This window comes from Balaenoptera ricei, chromosome 7, assembly GCF_028023285.1.
Source record: "Balaenoptera ricei isolate mBalRic1 chromosome 7, mBalRic1.hap2, whole genome shotgun sequence".
NCBI lineage: Eukaryota > Metazoa > Chordata > Mammalia > Artiodactyla > Balaenopteridae > Balaenoptera > Balaenoptera ricei.
In genome coordinates this window covers 83,395,735-83,414,042 of record NC_082645.1, presented here as the reverse complement: position 1 = coordinate 83,414,042, position 18,308 = coordinate 83,395,735, and the positions used below count along the sequence as shown (strand labels likewise).

Below are 18,308 nucleotides of genomic sequence, written 5' to 3'. Positions count from 1 at the left end.
AACACCAAACACAAAAATAAACTCAAAATGGATTAGAGACCTAAATATAAGACTGGACACTATAAAACTCTTAGAGGAAAACATAGGAAGAACACTCTTTGACATAAATCACAGCAAGATCTTTTTTGATCCACCTCCTAGAGTAATGGAAATAAAAACAAAAATAAACAAATGGGACCTAATGAAACTTCAAAGCTTTTGCACAGCAAAGGAAACCATAAACAATACGAAAAGACAACCCTCAGAGTGAGAAAATATTTGCAAACGAATCAACGGACAAAAGATTAATCTCCAAAATATATAAACAGCTCATTCAGCTCAATATTAAAGAAACAAACACCCCAATCCAAAAATGGGCAGAAGACCTAAATAGACATTTCTCCAAAGAAGACATACAGATGGTCACGAAGCACATGAAAAGATGCTCAACATCACTAATTATTAGAGAAATGCAAATCAAAACTACAATGAGGTATCACCTCACACCAGTTAGAATGGGCATCATCAGAAAATCTACAAACAACAAATGCTGGAGAGGTTGTGGAGAAAAGGGAACTCTCTTGCACTGTTGGTGGGAATGTAAATTGATACAGCCACTATGGAGAACAGTATGGAGGTTTCTTAAAGAACTAAAAATAGAATTACTATATGACTCAGCAATCCTACTACTGGGCATATACCCAGAGAAAATCATAATTCAAAGAGACACATGCACCCCAATGTTCATTGCAGCACTGTTTACAATAGCCAGGACATGGAAGGAACCTAAATGCCCATCGACAGAAGAATGGATAAAGAAGATGTGGTACATATGTACAATGGAATATTACTCAGCCATAAAAAGGTACGAAATTGGGCCATTTGCAGAGACATGGATAGATCTAGAGACTGTCATACAGAGTGAAGTAAGTCAGAAAGAGAAAAACAAATATCGGATATTAACACCTATATGTGGAACCTAGAAAATGGTACAGATGAACTGGTTTGCAGAGCAGAAATTGAGACACAGATGTAGAGAACAAACGTATGGATACCAAGGGGGGAAAGCGGCGTGCAGTGGGGGTGGTGGTGTGATGAATTGGGTGATTGGGATTGACATATATACGCTGATGTGTATAAAATGCATGACTAAAAAGAATAAATAAATAAATAAATAAATAAATAAACAAACAAACATTAAAAAAAAAAAAGAATTGCTGTTGGAACAAAGGTCACACCCACAGCAAAAGTGATTCACCTTATGATGAACGAGGCCCTGGGTTGCCTTTTCCATCACTTTAGCTCGTTTCCCAAACTGGAGTTCCCTGTGGTGTGCTCAGGTGAACTACTCAGAGAGCTAAGCTTCCAAATTGATGGAGTGCAGTTCCAGAAAGGGTGGCCCCCCTGACTGGACATCTCGGGGACCCAGGTGGCATTTTCATTCTACCTCGCACCTCTGCTTCTCCCTGAGTATTTTCTTCATTTGCTGCCTTTCTGAAGACCACATTTCTTGTCTCCTCGGATTACATAGGGGGACACGTGGCTACAGCTCCTGCCAAAGAGAGAGACGTCTTGCTCTCCATCTCCTCACATTCCCTGGATGGGGAACCTCCTGGTCCCCCTTGGGCCTTGTGGTTCGGTTAACAGGGTGAGGGCCTGGGGCAGCATACTGCACAAATGGCTCTCAGGAACTTGCTTTGTGGATGTGGTTTGTAATTGGGAAGGGGAACGTTTTGAATAAGGCAGACAATCTGATGGGTGTGCACCCCACTGGGTACACGAAGTGCTGTAATACATCTACTTCCTCCTCCTGGAGTATCCATTTTTCCTAGAGTTTTAGAAGAAACATTATTTGCTGTTAAAGCAAATGCATAAATACAACAGAGATTAAGATGGAACATATACAAGAAATCTTAAGATAACCCCAAGGGAGAGTAATTTAATTTTGTATTTGGGATCTGCTCCTCTGCTGTTAGGATGCTTCAGTAGAATAGTTCAGGAGGCACCAAAATTTCTGGCCGATTACAGGCGGGAGTTGGAAGCTTAACATGAAACCATGGAGTAAGATACTGAGTGCTTTTGCCTGTTTTAGTTCAATGAGGCCAGAAGATTTGCAGCCTGCGTATTATAGAATTGGGTAGAGAATACTCCCACTGGGGGTGGCTGAGCTCAGAAACATTAATCTTGCAAGGAACCCCGGACTGATTATTAATATTGTTTCTGGAATGAGGCTGAATAATAAGACTGAGTCAGTTCAGGAGGCCACAGTTAACCCTTTTGCTTGTTGACTGCAGGACCACGTAGTGTTGCCCTTGTCTCCTCAGAGTCCAGCTAACATAGTGTGACTTTCTTTTTCTTGGCTACAGAAAGAAGATAAAACTCTAACCACAGGGCCTTCTCTCCACCCAGCTGAGGCTGCAGCTGAAGTGATTTTCTGTGATTTAAATACCTATGTGGAAATACGCTGGAGAGTTAGTAAAGCATTGACTTACGAAGGCTTCTGCATTAACATTCTTCTGGTTTTCAAGTGCATCCAAGTTTCTCTTTATATACATATGTGGAATACATACATATAGAATAACTGATATTAATAGAATAATGCAGAAATCAGCATTACTGAAGGCATTAATAAACTATCCACTGTGCTTTTGGACATCTTAGAATAAGATTCTAATAATGCCTGACAGCGAAGAGAATTCAAAAGCAGCCAGTGAATAAATGGGGAATGCCACCTAGGTTTTTTACGAATCCCCTTTCATTTTCTCCTGAAGCATAAAAAGTAACTTCCCCATGACATTAAGGAAAAGTTTGAAAAACTAAAATTACTCATGGTTGGGCTACCCTCATACAAGTTGATTTTGGTTATTTATAAACAAGCAAACAAACAAAAAACAATAACAAACCCTTTGCAATAGGACTAAGGATTCCTGAATACTTCCTTCAGGAAGCACTCTGAGGGTAAATTGGTACCAGTGTTGATCCTGGATACCACGTGATCCTTACCTTACCTTGCAAAGGGCTGAGAGTCAAAAATGTTTGTCTCTGGCCTCTGCTCTTTCTTAGGTAAAAGATTAAGAGTGTAAATTATCTTTCAAGAGCTTTTTCCAAAGCACTACAGAAGTAAATGCAGATCTTTTGCTTAGCAGGATTTAAAATCAATTTAAATATTAGCCTTATGGTTCTTGTTAAGAGTTAGTTTAAAATGAGAATTTTGCAGCTAAAATATTTGGAAACTTGGGGAATATTTTAAAAGTATAGATTATTAGGCTGCAATCCCGAAGATTTGGAGCATGGGGCGGGAATCTATATTTTTAAAAGGCTCTCTTAGTGATTCTGGTTTGAGAATAAATATTTAGGTAACAGAAGGAGATAAGAGGCAGAGTGGTAGAGTCTAAAAAGAGTGTTTATAACAATGTGCCTTATGCTTTTTCTTTTTCTTTTTGTATTGAAGTATAGTTGATTTACAATGTGTTAGTTTCAGGTGTATAGCAAAGTGGTTCAGATATATATATATTATATATATATTATATATAATATATATATACTTTTTCAGATTCTTTTCCATTACTGTAGGTTATTACAAGATATTGAATATAGGTCCCTGTGCTATACGTTAATCCCAAACTCCTAGTTTATCCTTCCTTGCCCCTTTTTATGCCTTTTCTTTTTTGCTAAAAGATGATTGAAGAGTTTATTGTATATGTTGTTTTGAGGAGGTTTTTTTTTCCTTTTTATACTTAAGGAAAACAAAATCTGAAGATACTGGGTTTTTTTTCCCCTAGGAGTTTGCACCTACCTAGCAATTTTGGGATAAAAGCACAAAAGAAATCTTATAAAGGCTATTACCCCATAGTGAAAGAATAATCCTTTATCTGCAGAGTGTAGTTGACAATGAAAACAAGGATTGATGTATATATGTTAATACTACTCTTAGAATTTTTGAGTGTAGTGGTCTTAATATGTATCTTGGGGAAAAAGATAAGCAGTGGAAACATTCTTGTTCATATTTTTATCACTAAGATGGACAGTTATGCCTCAGTTGTTGAAATCTAGGAGTTCTGGGAAATGAGCTGGAATTTGGGTCCACCCAAGTGTAAGTCTAGATAAACCAGTCATTTAGTCTGCATGCAGTTTGCAGAAATGAAATAAAGCCAACTTTGTTTTGAAATATGTGAATCACAACAGCACTAAAACCCAGAAAGATTAATGGGCAGAGAATAGGAGCAGGTTTTTCACAGGAGGAAATACTTGCAAACACGCCTATGGGGAAACGCTCCACTCCAAATCAAAGAAATGGAAGTAAAAAAATAATGAGAAACCATTTTATGGCTACTTAATGAATACAAATATAAATAAAACAAAGCTAATGTGACCTGAGAAAATGAGTACATTCTTACATTTCTGGCAGCAATGTTAATAGCTCAATTCTTTTTGAAGCCCATCCACAGTGGATGTAAAAAGTCATACAAATGGTCAGACCCTTTGACCCGGCCATCCCGCTCCTTGGAATCTATTCTAAAGACAAACTGCTAAAGAAGAAAAAAGCTATAAGGAAAAAAACCCATTTATTGTATTGTTATTTGTGATGGTGAAAAATTAGAAAGAATGTAGGTGGCCAACAATCGAGAGATAAAATTGGAATTTTCTTTTAGCTATTCCAAATGATATTCAGGAAGACTGGAAATGAAAAAGATTTGGAAGAAAGCAAAGTGAATGAAATGTATGTATTTATATATTGTAATAAAATATGTAAAAAGATTATCAAGAAATAAACAGTTTTATTTTGGTGTTGGCAATATATGTGACGTTTAAAACAAAAAATTTTAGCAATAAATAAAAGATATTTTAAGAGGAGCATTCTAAAGTGGAATGCTGGAATAATTTTTCTTCCTTCTTTGCCTTAATGCAGTAAAAATGGGTGAAATAAGAGTGAAATAAGATGCTTTTTATTTGAAATTTGAAGGGCTTTAAAACTTTTCTCCTTTTTAAAAAATATTTATTTATTTATTGGCTGCGTTGGGTCTTCGTTGCTGCACGTGGGCTTTCTCTAGTTGTGGTGAGTGGGGGCTACTCTTCATTGTGGTGTGTGGGCTTCTCATTGCAGTGGCTTCTCCTGTTATGGAGCACGGGCTTTAGGTGTGAGGGCTTCAGTAGTTGCAGCACGCGGGCTCGTTAGTTGCAGCACATGGGCCCTAGAGCATGCGGGCTTCAGTAGTTGCGGCGCGTGGGCTCAGTAGTTGCGGTGCATGGGCTCTAGGGTGCGCAGGCTTCAGTAGTTGTGGCTCGAGGGCTCTAGAGCACAGGCTCAGTAGTTGTGGCGCACGAGCTTAGTTGCTCCGCAGCATGTGGGATCTTCCTGGACCAGGGATCGAACCCATGTCCCCTGCACTGGCAGGTGGATTCTTAACCACTGTGCCACCAGGGAAGCCCCTAAAACTTTTCTCCTTTTACTAGCTTACCTCCCCAGATGAATTTTATAGCCACCTCAGTTGTCTTTTCTGCTTTAAAATTTTTGTAGCCACCCAAACCAAGCCTTTGCTGACTGTGGGGTCAGACTGTCTGGATTTCAATCCTATTTCTATCACTTACCTGGAGAAACTATATGACCACTCTGTGCTTTGGTTTCCTCATCTGGAAAATGGAGATGATAATGGCCTCTAACTGGTGAGAACTAAATGATATAATGTATAAAAAGTACATAATGAGGTGAGTGGTACTAAAAGCATTCAATAATATAAGCTATTATTCTTTACCCATCTTTGGAAGTGACTTGATTGCCCATCCCGCTTTCTTCTTTGTTAACAGAATCCCAATTTTGTTCAGGCATCCGGCTGCAATGTGCCCAACCCCAGGGGATGAATGAAGACCTCTTAGCAGATCATGGCAATCCTATTCCCATTTGGCACAAATTCGTTTAGAAGGGGTCATGTGACTTCATTCTGGTTCAGGAGATTTACTGGAAGACTGGGGGCTTCTGGGAAAGAAATTTCTCCCATATAAAAAAGAGAGAGGTTCAGGGAGTATATACTCCTCACCTCTCCCTGCCTCCAGTGTTCCTATTTTGGACATTCTTGTGTGATGATGTGTTGTTTGGAGCTTTTGCCACCATTTTGCAATCACAAGGGGGTGGTCACCAACTACCAAAGATGCAGAGCAAAAGGATGACATCACTGAACCACTGACCTACTCAGGCTAGAACAACCTACCTCAAAAGGTTTTGCTGAGAGAGAGATATAAATGCCCAGATTGCTGAAGCCAATTTTAGTTGTCTTTTCTGATGTTTGCAGCTGAAAACATCCCAACTGATAGATAAGTTTAACTGTCATTGTCTAGTGTAGAGATTTTTAAATTATGCCACCAAAAGAAATTGTTTTTCATGAGTAGATTAAAATTTTTGAAATAAGTCAGCATTCTCCTATTAGTGTTTTATCATAGGTGCAGATTTTCATTATAGAAAGAATACTTCTAGAATTTAACCTCAGTTAATACCTATCATATATTTTGGGCCTAGAAACATCTTTGAAAACTACTTTGATAATAAAAGTGAAATGTATGTGGACTTGGATGCTTTTAATTATCCACATGAAAAATATTCTCAAAATAAATACTGTAGTGATGTAGACATTTTGGTGAGAATGAATGTAAACCTGTAACTCGACAATTGATCCAGCTGCAGCTGTGATAGGATTATGGCTTAAATATTTTGAATATCTGTTTAAAAATAAACTTTAGTGCAGCGGATGAAGAGATTATGTGTTTTAATGGTTGTGTTTGCTTAAATTACATATCTAAAACAAATAGGAAGTTGTGTTTTCCCTTTGCTCTGTCATAAAAACTTTTTTTGTTTCCCAGCGTACTGTTTGAATAAAAGTATGCTGGTGGCCACTTGATTATTCCACACATAGAGCAAAATAGGGAAGTTCTTCCTCTTTCATAATGTGAATCTTGTCCTCTTTTAAGAAGGTTAAATTGATAAAAATTGTCAAATGTGTTTTCTAGTGGGATTTTTATAATCAAAGTGAGCTTTAGACCACACTTTTCTTACATATTATGTAATTTTCAAGAATAATAAACTTTCTCCTTGTATAACTAAAAACGTTAGTTCTCCCTAAGCAAAAATTTTCTCAATTCCAGCACCGCCCCCCTGCCCCCCGTCATTCCTCAAAGTACATATACATCAGTACTTCCCTCCACATGGACACCACATGCTCTCTCTGCTTTGAGTTCCTTTTCATCATCCCAGAGATCCTTCTTCATCTGTAGCAAAGATCTGCTCCCGTAATATTCCACCATTGCCAATTGGTCCCTGTGTTAGTCATGGTTCTCCAGAGAAACAGAACCAATGGGAGATATATATATATATATCACACACACACACACACACACAATTTTATATATATATATATATAAATGATCCATATATATATATGATCTATCTATCTATCTATATGACATTTTTATAAATTTATTTTATTTATATTTATTTTTGGCTGTGTTGGGTCTTCGTTTCTGTGAGAGGGCTTTCTCTAGTTGCGGCAAGCGGGGGCCACTCTTCATCGCGGTGCGCGGGCCTCTCACTATCGCGGCCTCTCTGGTTGCGGAGCACGAGCTCCAGACGCGCAGGCTCAGTAGCTGTGGCTCACGGGCCTAGTTGCTCCGCGGCATGTGGGATCTTCCCAGACCAGGGCTCGAACCCGTGTCCCCTGCATTGGCAGGCAGATTCTCAACCACTGCGCCACCAGGGAAGCCCCTGACATTTTTAATAAGGAATTGGTTCACATGATTATGGAAAGTCCAAAATCTGCACTGTGGGCCAGCAGCCTGTATACCCAGGGGAGCTAATGCAGCTCTCACTGGAATGGATGCAGCTCCAGTCCCAAGGCAGTCTGCTGGAGAATTGCCCCTTGCTTGGGGAGGCTGGTCTTTCTGCTCTATTCAGGCCTTCAACTGATTGGATGAGGCCCACTAGCATTATGGAGGGCAATCTGCTTTACCCATAGTTCATCCATTTAAACATTAATCTCACCCAAACACACCCTCCAAGTTGACACATAAAATTAACTATCACAGTTCCCCTCCCCATCCCCCTCCCCAGGTTGATGGTAATGAGGTTCTGCTCTCTGCTCTTACTGCAACACTGGGTAGGAAGCCAGGAGGGACAAGTGTGGATGTTGCTACTTTCTTCTTTTCTGCTTCTGGGTTGTTCAGGTATTTTGGGGAGCAGGGAGGAGGAGGGGGGACAAGGAGGAGGAAGAGACCCCGTCCAGAACCATTACTTAGCATGCACAGTTGATGGAGCGAATGTCTTAAGCCTGCAGAAACCTGTTGCCAGCCGTTTCCTGGTTCTTCTTGGGTGCCTCTGCTCCTCAGCTTGGACTCTTGTATTGAGTTGGGCAGAACCTTTCTTTATCATGGAAGAGGCTGTATGTAGAGGGAAAGGTCTGTTAGAAAATAACTGCTCTTCACACCTGGGACCCTCAGGCTGGACTTGGAGAGAGAAGACTTGGGTTCTTGTCTTTTGTCTGTTGTGTGGTTTTGGGTACATCACTCATCATCTTTGCACTCAGTTTCCTTCTCTGCCAAATGGGGAGAATAATAAGGCCTCAGAACGTTGCCATGGGGATGATGTCAGAGGTTATGTGTAAGTGATTTGTGTCCTGTAAAGTACTGTATGAATTAAGTTTGGGTTTTTACTTTATTCTACTTGTTGGCACCAAGCAAAACCTAATTTATATAAAGCAATTGATTTTGCTCTACGTACTCAGGACTACTGCCAGTATGATTGCCCTATGATAGATTTGACAAATTTTCTTTCAAGGAACAAAAGGATGTATTGTAAGGAGTTTGTTTCCTGGGTTGGGGACCCATATTCAACAACCATGCTCCACCCTAGTGTGACTTGTAACACGTCTGGGTGTAGATCTGTTACCGCTGCCTTGCTTGGAAGCCCTTGCTGACAGTGAGGAGATGAATAATTAAGCTAACACGTTCTTGTGCAATTTCTTTGTTGCCTGGTGTCATGTTCAAAGATTAGATTTCCTGGGAAGACGCTGAAACAATTTTTTCCCCATGGCATTGAAAATAAGGACCATGTTTGAATGAAATAAAAACTGACAGATCATTCATTAGCTTGGACATTTCATTCAGTCAACACGTATTCATCACGAGGACTGCACTGTGCTGTGCCAGGTAGTAAGGAAGAAACGAAAGGGACGAGATGGAAATAAGACTGGAAAGATACGGAGATGCTTGATGGTGAGGCTGGAGAGTTTGGATTTTATTTTGTTGGTGTTAAAACATGGGGGTTGTGAGTGTTTTGCTGTATCCTAGCTGTGTAATTTTGGGTAAATTATGAAACTACTCTGTGCCTCAGTTTCTTCATCTGTGAAATGGAAAGAATGAGAATATAGCTCATAGTACTGTAGTGAGGATGAAATGAGATAATGCACGAAAAGCACTTAGCATAGTGCCTGACCCTGGGGAGCTGCTGTAGACGTTTGAGCTCTAGAAAATATGTGTCAGGAAGCAAATCTGGCAGCAGCACGAGGGTAAGGTGCTACAATGGGAAGGGCTGACAGGGGTGGTGATGGGGAGACTGTTACAGTAAAAGCGGGATACTTGGCAGCACCAGGGGCCCAGGAATTCAAGCTCCCTCTGTAGACTAGCTGGGCGGAATGGTTTAAGAATGTAGGGGTTATGTGCGGCAGGGCATAGTTATTCGTGGCCTTATAACTGGACTTTCATATTTTGCCTATTCTCTTCCTTCCTTTTCCTTCATCAAAGCCTGGCCTTTATCAGGGCTCAGGTGGCTGCATTGTGTTCATGTTCCTGATGTCATTTTCTGGTTTGGGGACAGAACAAAACAGTAGGAATGGAGCATTGGGGGAGAATCCAAAATACTTCTCCCTTTTCCCATTTTTTTCCCCTGTGTTTTCTATTTCCATTTCAATGAGATAAAAGAGGTTGCATGATAATCTGAGTGCTATATTAGGGAATATATTTTATTTCTCTTGCCTTCCTAGTTTTTAAAATGTTCCTGGAAGAATTTAGGTACAACTTTGATTTGAATGGCCTCGATGCTTTTAATTTTCCCTGAACGTGAAGACATTCCCGTGTCTTTAGGAGTCACAGTCACTTGTGACGCTCCAGCTGCCTCCTGACTCGAGTGATGCGTACAGAATCATCGTGGTGATTCTCATGGGACGGCCCAGCAACTGCTGCCACTGTTACGAAAAATAACTCCACAAACAACTTTGCTCTCAAGTTCCCTCTTCCCCTTGACCTGATAAAAACTATAGCAAACAGCCTCTTTATTTTGTAAGGTAAATGACACCCTTGAGTTAATCTGCTTTGTAATTGGACATTTTCATATATTTTCTTAAAACAAGCAGTGTGTGTAGCCAACCTGTGGGTAGCCAGCCTTCAAGATTGGCTACCCCCCCCCCCCACAGACTTATCCACCTATCCATGTATTTTTACCAGGAATGGAGTGATCAGTCATCTTGATAGAGCAAGAGGTTAGCTGAAGAGATAATTTGCGTCACTGCTTGAGATGTAGAGGTGGATTTCTTTAAAAAACTGTCAAGCCAAAACTTTGTTGAGGGTAGAAAGCAAATAGTAAATAGTCTCTGTACATGTTGTCATTTCCCCCGTTTTCTGTTTTTCTATCTCCTCAGCAACGGTTTCAACTAACATAAGAGACACACACGGTATTCTGTCCCACCTCTATCCTGACATATGCCTGGTGGCAATGAATAGAAATGACTATTAGCAAATAATATTAGAAGCGTTCTAAATTCTTCAGAAAGACGGGAGTAAATAAAAATTACTGCCCGCTGCTTAGATACTGACCAATCAGAGGCTGACACATTCTTCTTATCTGCTAAATTAGTAAGAGAGTGGGAAGCAATTTTCTCCTAATGCTATTGTATCCCTTGATGTACAGATTTATCTCAATTTTCCCATTATACCATGGGTAGTTGCTTAAGAGAGTTGTGCCCAAGCATTTAAACAATTACCCTATTTTTTAATGTGGCGGCTGACATGAGCTATTAAGAAACTTGAAACTTTAACAGCAGCTGCTTCCTTTGTCATTTATAGCCACCTACGTTGTTTTGAATTTCTTTTCATTTTTAAGATGTGGCTCCTATGTGTGAGAAGCATTTGGTTATTTTGATATTTTTGCCTTGGAGCACAATGTCAATGACTGTTTGCTAACTTTTATACATAGGTCATTTCATGTCTGTGTTCGTGGGTGACATAACGATAGTTCTGTGCCTATTCATAGTGCTGTTTGATTTCTTAACTCCCTTGTTTTGGGCCCAAAAATATTTCCTCTTTGTATGTTTTCTTGGCCTTCATTTATTTCTTTTAACAAGTGAGTTTTAGGAAGCCCCAACTAGCTTGAACTTATTAACATTGATTCAATTAACACAAAATTTAGAGTTCAGGCCCAAGTTTCTCTTACTTATAAAACAATTTTTTTTTTTCCTGTCTTAATAAAGTTGTACTTCTGAGGCACTGGATTCCTTGTTTCTTAGGCTCTCTAGGAATCCTTTTGAGCTAGTCTTACAGACTTTCTTGCTGCTATTGACATCGTAAGACAAATTCAGTAGTGTGAACTAGAAACACATTGCATATTTAGTGAATATATGTGTATAGTAAATACTCAAAAATAGTAGACTTAGTTTATTTTTGTTTTGCTTTGGTTTGATTTGTGGATATTTATTCCTCTGAATGGCTTTTCTAATATGGTTTTGTGGGTCCACTTTAGTCATTGGAATTCTTAGTGAAATTGAAGGAAATCTCAGCACTTTCTAGAAACTCTGTTCCAGCAGAGCTGTAATTAGAGCAGGGCAATATAATTTCCCTGAGCAAATAAGTTTGCTGCTTATTTGGCTAGTCACAAAATTTAGGCCTCTTTATTCAGGTCTCGAAGCAAAGGAACTTGTACCTATTTGTGGCCCTTCCATCTGGCTGTGGTTAACCTGGTGGACTGAGAATTTCCACACTGGGGCTTCCAGCTGACATAATTTCCCTGGGTTCCTCCCCTTTGAGTTGTAGAGAGACTACACAGAGATTTTCTGGTCTCATCTTGGGAGATGATGTAAATAGAAGCATGTTCTTTGTCTCCCTTGATGGGTGAATCAAGTCCCAAAGTCTGCCTACATTAGAGTGTCCTGTTGACCATTCTTGACCTTCCCCCTAGCTGAGAGGAAGGGGGTCATTCCCAGAACTGTCTGAAAATATTCCATGGGAAGAATAGCCTGGAGGGGTTAGAAGAAGAGTTCTTTTGTTCATGGTGAACCTGGAGAGGTGGCTTTGCTAGTTTAACCAAGTCACTGTGGTTGTAACTGGGGACAGAAACGCCTTAACAAGTAAGTGGTTTGTAGAATTGCTAAAGATGGACTTTGATGCCTGGCTCCTCCTGTCTCTTTTGCTAAACCTGGCATAACTGGAAACGTAGGAAGCCTTAGGACCAAGCATACTGAAATTTTTTTCTTTTGGCCAGAATTAGAATTTGGTTTTACTTTTCTGGATAGTCCAAGTTACCATGATTATCAAACTGAAAATAAGACAAAGCAACAGATCATATCGTAAGATATTTGCTACGTAGGTCTGTTATAACTTTAGTTTCTCTATGCTAATTTTTCTGTTTCTAATTTTATAAATAGTATTAGATTTATTTAGCTAATAACCTGCTAAAATAACTAATCATGAAGAAGGACCTGCTTTCATGGAATTCTCCAAGAATAATCACGTATTTCCCAGTATGTAATAAGCATTTAATAACTTGATGAAAGAATGAATGATAGAGTTTAAGGGTCTATTGATAAAGTTTTATTTCCAATTCAAGTTTTTATATATAGGGTACTGTTACAAAATAAATCAAGAGGTTATATTTAAAGGAGATCTTTTAAATGATTAGGGGGAAAAAGCACAATAGCATAAATATATATTTTTATATTGATACTGTACAAGTATTTTTATTATGTTTGCAGGCTTTAGTTTATTTATTAGCTCATAGTGGGAAGACCTTTGAAGAGTTTCTTTTCCTCTTTCAGGCTACTGGCACTATGTAGTGAATCATCAAAATAAATTCTTCCTTTTTATTACTCCTACATTAGAACCTGGCATACTGGAGGTATACAGTAAATCTTAAAGAACAATAAGCACCTCTGTTTCTTAAAAGAAAGAAAAAAATCTCACTTTCAGTTACTTCTGATTTTTAAAAATATTAAAACAATATAGATTCAAACGTTAGTTTTTCTTTCTCATCCTTAACTTTTTTCAGATTGTAAAAGCAATAGCAATTCATGATAGAGAATTTAGAGATACAGAGAATTAAAATTACCTGTAAACTTCATTACCCAGAGACAGCCCTGTTTAATCTTGATACATTTCTTTCCATTCTAGTGTGTTGCCATGTATATTCTACACAGCATTTGCCATATAAGATGAACAAGAGTTGAAGTAGAAGATCTGTCTACTGTGCCCCTCTTGGAGATCCATAATGTATATTGGCAATATTAAAGGCTCTGAGAAGGTCTGCAAGAAAGAAACCTTTCAGTTAGTGTTTCCTAAGCTTATTTGACTCCTAGCACTGTGTGTGTTTGTGCGCGTGTGTAATGCCTATTGGCATTGTCACACATTGACAAATTTAATTCTATTTTCCTTTTCTCCTTTTAAGTCATGAGCTTTTCTGACAGTCTTCCCTGGCAATGGGAAACTCTCCTCTAATTTTTCAGACCTGATGTCTTGGTACACCTCAGAAACAGGACCGAAATTCAGAAAGAGAAAATTTGTCCTGGAAAGGAGGAGTAATCTTCAAATGCATGATCATTGTGGGCTGTATAACATGATTTTGCATACCTCCAGTCCAAAAAATCAAATTTATTCATGGTCAAGAGATTGTTTCTGAGTCTTTGCCAGCTGTGGATTATGTATCTGGGGAAAGCTGATGGAGAGGCCTTTGATCACAGGCTGGCTTGTTGTAGAATTTCCTGACTGCAAAGAGCAGACAGTTACTGTTAAGAGAGGATGGGTGTGTGTCGGGGTGGGCTGGAGAATGGGCCAGAAAATTGTGAGGTTTGGTTTTTATGCAGTATACCATGTCCTCGGATCTGTCTTTCTGAGATGACTTATCCGCAGTAAAACATTACCACATGCTGCTGTGGTTAATCAAAAAAACTTACTTTAAAACTGCTGTAGCCACACTAAATCTAAACTGGGCACAAAGCGTTTCCCTCAGAGAAGGACTCGCTAGAAACAAGTGAGGTCGAATCTCTAGCAATTTTGTAAAGGTTTCCTTTACGCTTCTAGCAACTGTCACTGGTGTCACTAGCTTGCCATTTTTAGAACAGCTTCGGGGATTCCCATCTTGCTTCTTGCCCAGTTCTTCCTCTTAATTTCTGAAATACCTCGAGTTTAGTAGTTGAAGTCTGACCAACTCTTTTTTTTTTAAGAAGGTACCAATCTGGTTTGACTTACCTCTTGAGTATATTTTTCTATGTAAGTTTTATTCTGTAATTAACAATTCAACCATTGGTATTTTAGGAAATGCAGAAGTCATATGACCCCAAATGCATATATTATAAGGGAGTGTGTTTGAGAGATTAGCAGAAAAATGAAAAGCCCCTCTTCTGACTGAAAACCCACATTGAAGCCATTTGAGAAGAATTAGACTGATTGTATTTGGTATTTTTTTCTCCCAATATGCACCACATATATTTCTTCTTATGCAGTCTAATCTGAGGATGCCATGTAAATGGGTCACTGTGAAATGCAGCAATTTAATTTTTCTCCAATCGAACGATCTCATTTCTATTAACTTTTGAAGGTTTACAGCAGTGAAAGTATTTTTGCTTCTGTGTATGAAGTTTAAAAACATCATTTTTTTTTTCATAAAATACAAGAGCAACCAATTTCACCATCGAGTAAAAATAAAAACTGGGATTTAAAAATTAGTCCAAAGTGGCATTTAGGAACTTAGCTGTAGGTTGCTGTGCTGATACCATGACAAACCAAAGTGTAGGGTTGGGTCAGGTTTTGTTTCGGTTTTCTTTTCAATATCCAGTGCTCGTGGATTAAGTTCTAGAAATGTTCCAATTGTAAGGCAGGGATCTGTTTGGATTCCACCACGGGTATGTTCCTTGGGTTGGATGCTGGGGGGTGAGGCACGTTTCGCCAGACCCATGTCAACTACCTAGTAATCATCAAAGTCAAAAAATTCATCGTCTCCTCCTTGGTATTCCATTCCCTGGAAATCTGCTCAGTACCGCAAGATACCTCCAGTTGCACCAAATCCTTTCACAAACTGGGATCCTTCTTGTGCCTTATCTGTGACAATTTCCAACATAGCTCCAAGTTTTTTTTTATAGTTGTCAGCAAACAATTCCAACAGGGGCATCATGCTCATGTTCTTGTCGTGCCTCTTTGTCTGTAAAATGAGATTTATCCTTCTCTTTCTCTGGAGTTGATAGAAAATTTTGTCCTCTTCTGTGCTCTGGCAATGAAGAACATGTCTCTGGCTGATGTCATCAGAGTATCGCTCTATTAATTTCTTCTCTTGAATGAGCTTCACGTTGGAGAGGACTTCAGTAGATATCTCAATAGCTTGGTTGAATCCATTTTTACCACCGTAGGATGTATCAACTAATTTAAAAACTTTTGATTGTAACCTCTGATCAAACATAGCAGATAGACTTAGTTCAGTTTTAAAGTCAGCTGATCCAGCTAAAACGAGACCAGTCACATTCACTTTGTCCCCAGAAATAAACAGCTGCCCCGCAGTCTGAGCTACTTTCCAAATCGAGTTAGGTCACTTCCCATTCTTTTTTTTTTTTTTAATAAATTTATTTATTCATTTATTTATTTATTTATATTTGGCTGTGTTGGGTCTTCGTTTCTGTGCGAGGGCTTTCTCCAGTTGCGGCGAGCGGGGGCCTCTCTTCATCGCGGTGTGCGGGCCTCTCACTGTCGTGGCCTCTCCCGTTGCGGAGCACAAGCTCCAGACGCGCAAGCTCAGTAGTTGTGGCTCACGGGCTTGGTTGCTCCGCGGCATGTGGGATCTTCCCAGACCAGGGCTCGAACCCGTGTCCCCTGCATTGGCAGGCAGATTCTTAACCACTGCGCCACCAGGGAAGCCCACTTCCCATTCTTAAATGGGCAAGATGCAGGCTGGTTGACCTCCTGCACCATGTTTCTTTGGGAGAGCCACAGTGAGTTTGTGCAGGACTTCTCTTGTATTTCCTTGGAGTGTGCCAAAAAGTCACCACTACCATCTGTTACAATGATGCCAACTTTCTGTCTTCCGGAAGCAGTGCTGTAAGAGCCTCTGGATGGAATTGGTTGTCCCACAAATACAATGGCCTATTAATTGGTTCGAAAGGTTCAAAGTCAATGTTGACTTTCTTTTCCTTTCCCTCTTCTGTTACAGTTGTAGCACAGGCCAAACTACCAGGCCATTTGGATGTACTTCGTTGTAAAACTTGAGTCTTTGTTGTACAGATGTAATGGCTCCCAGGACTGAAAGCCGGTTTGCTAGTAACTTAAAGCTAGATGCACTTCCAAACTCCTCTGCTAACATTTTTGCCACTCGTGAAATCTGGTCTTTGGGAGGGATGATCAGTGACATCATGCCTGTGCCTTTGCTGCGGGCCGCCTCCGAGCTCCTAATGAGCTTCCTGCTCTTCCAGATCTCCATGTTCCTGTCGGCAGCGCTGGGGTCATCTGCTGTGTTCTCGCTGCCTTCTCCCTCAGGGCCCACTCTTTGGTGGCAGCGGCTGCTCCTCCCCGGCGGTGGCTCTGATGTAGGACACCCTGCATTTGGCTTTTACATGAGTGTTCCCCTGGTCACATTTTCATCTCTTGTTCATGATCTGAAATCCATCAGGGTACTGAAACTCCCGAAGACTAAAAAAAATAGTTCAAAGACCAAAGCAAAGGTGGTATATAGTCGAACGGGCAGGCTATAAAACATGAAACTCTGAGTCTGCTCTGGGACAGTGTAAATGGTACAAACATTTTATGAAAATAGAAAATAAAATCAAAGCAAAACTAAAAACACATTTCAGAACTCATGTGACGGTAATACTTGGTTATCTTGCATGGAGACTAACTTGTTTGTTCATATCAAGGCTCGAATTACATTCCGTTGTTGGACATACAGGTTTCTTTCTCCCGTTTGGTCGGTCTTACTTGCTTAGATGACATCCATTTGAGGAGGGACCTGCTGTTACCAGGAACAGCAAATGAGATCCCCTCAAATGTTTTTGCAATTTGTGGCAGAAACTACTGATTGTCTCCCAGTATCCAGCCTTCTGTTCTTTGTTATTAATATAAACTTCTTCTAGAATACAGACTATATTTTCTAGCTTCCCTTGCCTCTAGGTATGGCTGTATGACTACATTCTGACTAAAGGACTTATGTGTGAAATTTCTAGAAAGGGGGAAGCTTTTTTACCTCTTTTTTACCTCTTTCTTTCTTATTGATGCCTAGAATTGGATGGGATGGCTGAACTTGAGCAGCCTTGATGGATCATTGAAGTAGAAGCATGAAGTAGATGCTAAGCAGAGTTTTGCAGCAAGATAGGCGGAACCTGGGTCTTCTCACTGCAGATCACTGTAGCAGTCCTGGGTAACTTTGTATTTAGACCTTGTTTACAGTGAGGGAGAAATATGCATCTATCTTGTTTAAGCCACTGCTGTTTGGGATTTTCTGAACTACACTGCAGAACCTAATCCTTCTATCATATTATGCTATCCTTAGGACTAAACCAGTTCTTTGTCAGGGTCATGACCATAGCATAGATCAAGATAAACTAAATACGCCGAGAAGAATCTACTTACTAGCACTATGTCAAGCCGATTGATCAGACAGTTTTCAGAACACTATTTTCTTCACTTCCTCTTTATTTGGCCTGACCATTTATATGGCAGGGTGTCAGGACATGATGGGGTTTGCTTACTAAATTCATTCAGCAAATTGAGTGCCTACTATATTCCAGGCGTTGCGTTAGGCTCCAAGAATCCAGTGAAAGCAAAACAGCCATAGTCTCTGTTCTGGCAGGACTTACAGTCTGGTGTAGAAAGATGGATATTAGTCAAAGAACACACACAGTTACATAATTACTCTACAGACTGATAAGTGCTCTGAGGGAAAAGCACAGGAAGCTGCAAGAACCTGTGTAACGGGGAATCTCATCTAGACGGGACAGTGGTAGGGTGGTGAGGGAAGGGTGTTTTGGACAAGGGCCTTTTGAATTGAGATCTGGAAGGTGAATTGGATTTAACTAGGTGAGGAAGAGTGTATAGAATGTTCTAGACAG

At 39.9% G+C, this 18,308-nt stretch overlaps 1 protein-coding gene and 1 pseudogene across 5 annotated transcripts in view; one reads left to right on the top strand and one right to left on the bottom strand.

The window, feature by feature from the left end:
• The window catches only part of ANKRD44 (ankyrin repeat domain 44), a 329,006-nt gene that overhangs the window by 53,094 nt on the left and 257,604 nt on the right, over positions 1 to 18,308 (top strand). The gene's annotated exons all lie outside the window — the stretch shown is intronic.
• Positions 15,185 to 16,708, bottom strand: LOC132368611 (eukaryotic peptide chain release factor subunit 1-like; annotated as a pseudogene).